We start from the raw sequence: 4007 nt of genomic DNA on the forward strand, positions 1-4007 counted from the left end.
CCACAGCTTTCTGTGTGGCTGGAGGCCTGCCAGGGGCTGTGTATCTGAGAGCCATGCTGATTTCAGACAGACGCAGAGCTCTGGAGGTATGGGCAAGCAGCTGAGGGATGAGAACGGGGTGACCTGCAGCACGAGGGGTCTCAGGTCTCCAGGCGTGGGGAGGGAGGTCACACGCCACCATCCTTGGAGCTCAGAAGTCCTCCGTGAGGTCTGACACCCCCCCACTCTCCACAAAGCCCTCGGGCTGGCTTCATCTGGGGGACAGAGGGAAAGGCTCTCTAAGTGAAAAGAGGCTCTTTAGCAGCCGTAAGAGGCTGAAACCTGATGAAAGGCAATGGATTCAATCTTCCCCGCATCAGTCACCTGGGACTCCATCAGACGCAAACCGATTAGGAAAATTCGCATTGAAAGCCTCTTGTATAATGGCTTGAATCATAGAAAACATTTGGCCTGGAGGGAGGCAGAAATCCCATTTTCACCTAAGCTTCAGTCTTTAGGGAACGCCCCCCCCACACCTCGTGTTTGATAACCTTACCTCCTCCCCAAGACCGATCATTAGACTAATTAGTGGCTAATCAATGTTTAATTAAAACCTAGCCATCAATTACAGGAAGTGCCGGGGCAACTGGAGAGTAAGACACATTGCAGGAGGGACCGAGCTTTCCCCAAGTGGGTCTAGTTCCCCGAGAGAACTCTCCTCTCTCCTCCACGGGCCTCCTCTGCTTGCTGCTCTGGGGAGGGCCTGGAGGGCTGGAGCCAGCAGGAGAGAGGGACAAAGAGCTGGTGGGATAGCTTTTCCCGAGTGCTTCCCCCCCCTCACGCCGTGGGAGTTCTCCCCACTGTTCTGCTCTTCTCATGCTTCCCCCGTGGATCCGTCCTGGGTCTCTGTGAGATGCAGTGAGGGAGACAAAAGCCGCCTGACCCAGGCGCAGGGAGACTTGAGCGCGACGGTCCCTGCTCTGGAGCAGGTTGACGGGGCCTTCGGATCGTCACAGGGAGTGTGCAACCTCTGGGCCTCCTTCAGCTTCCCCTCTTTCTTCCACCCTGGGCTGGTTACGTTTTGTCTGTCAGCTTGACCGGTGCAAGCTAGGTTCCTTTGGGAAGAGGGAACATCAAGAGCTTGGCCTATGGGGCCCTTTCTTCATTGTTAATTCATATGAGAAGGCCCAGCCCACTGTCGCTAAAGACAAAGCAGACAGCTCGGGTGCAACGGCACTAGGAGTTGACCTCTGGCATCCACGTGAACATGCGAGCACGTGCGCACGTGCTCATACACACACACACACACACACACACACACACACACACAGGTTGTCCACATGAATGCACCCCCCACACACACAGGTTAGCGTAGCACAGGGATTGGGGTTGATTTTTCTTAAGCAACAAGGGCCCACCCACACTGGCTGAGGGAGGCCGTAGGTGAGCAGGAGGAGGAGGAGGGGCGCCCCAGCCGTGGGATCAGGAAGGAGGAGGGAGAGGACAAGAGGACTCCCAGCCTCTGTCTCCTGTACAGGAGCACCACAAACCCTTCCCTTTTATGGCAGTGAACTCTCCCAGACTCTAAAAACCACCCCTCAAGCAAGGCCCGCGTAGGCTGTGTTGGATCCAAGCACCCAAGGCCTCCCTGACCGATGGTGGTTTATGGATAGGCACATGATGTTCCCACCTTTCCCTGGATGCACGGGTTCTCTGCCTGGGACATTCTGTCCGGCTGTCCCTCTCGTGCTGCACTCATCTGGCAAGAGAGAGTGCAGGGCGTGGCTCAGTGGTAGTGTTTGCCAGGGTTTGGGAGACCCTAGGCTCCATCCCAGCACCATGAGAAGAGAAGCCAGGTAGCCCTGGGGTACTTAAAGGCAGCCCCTGTCTCCTTCCTCACACCTTGATGGTGGGTGGGTGCTCAAAGTGGCCAGCTCCCAGCGTTATGCTCGTTATCGGACGCAGAGGTGGTGCCTGCTGTGGCTGGAACCGTGGTCACATGCTGAGAGGCAGGGCGGGAAGGCTACTGGGTGATCTGCCTCCTGGACAGGTGTTATAGAAGGCCATGCTCTGGGCAAAACAGGTGCTATCCTCACCAGCTCAGCTGCATCTGTTTGCAAGGGTCCCTCATGTTAGGGCCTGTGTGCTGTTGACATTCCCTCAGGAAGGTGGAGATAAAGCGATATTGGTTCTTCACCTGCGATTCCAGCCAGTCTTCCTAGGGACTAACGTACAATCTGCCCCAAGTGCACAGGGTCTCAGGGGTCTTGGGGAGGGGCAGGCAGGGGGGAGTCAACAGAAGGGGGCTTGATCTACGTCAACCATGCTGGGCGTAGACCTCCCAGCACGGCTGGCTTAGGGTCACCCTTGCTGCCCTCTATGTCCCCTCGCTGTGCTCTGTGTATAAGCCCAATAAATTCATCAGTTCCCAGGGTGAACTCGGGAAGTCATTCTTTGATTTATCACCGGGATCTTAGGAGGAAGAGGAGGTGAACAGCTGTGAGTGTTCTGCTCTTGTTTCAGTTTGATAAACACCGCGGCCGGTCATACACTACTTGGGGAAGAAAGGGTTTTATTTCGTTTCATAGGTTACACAGAGTCTGTCGTTGAGGGAACTCAGGGCCAGCCCCTGAAGCAGACAGCAGGGGAAAACTTTGCCTGCTGGCTGGCTCCCAGGCTTGGGCTCAGCCAGCTTTCTTATCCAGCCCAGACCAACTGCCTAGGGATGGTGCCACCCACAGTGGACTGGGCCATCTACATCCACCAACACTCAAGGAAACGACCCACAGACACTCTCACAGGCCAATCTGATGGAAGTCTCCAATTAAGGTTCTTTCCCGATGTGTCAGGTTGACCACCAAGAGCAGCCAACACTGTAGGGACCGGCCTCAATTTCCCTGTGCAATAGCAATGGTCCCTCACATCCACCTCCCCTTCCCAGCCTCCTTCCCTCCTCTCTTCCTGCTCTCCTTTCATGTTTGGCTATGCTTTTTGTAGTTTCCCTTTCCCTGCTCTGGAGAAATACCACTGCAGAAGGCAGAGGGAATGTGTGAAGTCAAGCAGGCCAGCAAGAGAAGAACTATAGACCAAATATGGCCCTCTGTCTGTTTTTGGACATAAAGTTTTATTAGAACAGAGATCTGTCCGTTTGTTTATTTATTACCATTGGCTGCTCTGCTATACAAGGGCAGGGTTGAGCAGCTGACAGACAAAACAGGATGGCTCCCTATGTCCCACCGACTTATTTCCTGGGCTACCTTCACAGGTTTGCTGAGCCCTGGGCTATTAGCCACTTGTTTAGGCTGTGCGGGAAGCTGTGCTAAGATGAGTTGGACAGTTTGTGTAGGGGACTCCAGGAGGAGGGGGACAGCTCACCTGTGGGTGCCTAGTGGGCTCCTGGGAGGCAAAAGGGCTCTTCTGGTCTTTTGAGCAGGTAGGAACTGAGGCAGATGAGGTCAGGCAGGTGAGTGAGTGGGGAGAACCAGAGAGGCTCCCATGAGCCTCTGCAGCTGTGTGGGGTGACGAGGTGCCCGCTAAGTGCCGGATGGGAGACTTGAGGACAGGTTTGGATGGCTCATCAGCTGTCCCTCCATGAGGTCAGCCTCTGCACACAGCTTGGCTCCCCTTCAGGGCGTGGCTGACGTGCTCAGCTCATCTGCCTTCCCGGTCCTTCGTTCCACGATCAGGGCTGCACAGCTCATCTGTTCTGCAAAGCCAGAGACTCCTCTTGGGGCTCTGCTGGAAATTGCATCCAAGGCGATGAGCCCAGGAGGCAGAGCTGCTCCTCAGAGGATCCAATGGTCTGGGCAGCATTGTGCTTTGCCCCTTTAACCCCATGGCTGACTTGGGATCTGCGGATTCTTTCTCAGGCTGAAGTGCAGCCAGGCTCTGCTCTGAGTTCTCGAGCATCTTCCCTTGTGTATCAGCAGCTTCACTGAGATCCAATCCCTGTGCCGTAAGCTGTGGTCTAGGCGTTTGTGTGCCGTGCTTCCTCCCTCCGCCTGTTGAAGTCCTTGTTCCTGAGAGGG

Source organism: Meriones unguiculatus, chromosome 7, assembly GCF_030254825.1.
Source record: "Meriones unguiculatus strain TT.TT164.6M chromosome 7, Bangor_MerUng_6.1, whole genome shotgun sequence".
NCBI classification, from domain to species: Eukaryota; Metazoa; Chordata; class Mammalia; order Rodentia; family Muridae; genus Meriones; species Meriones unguiculatus.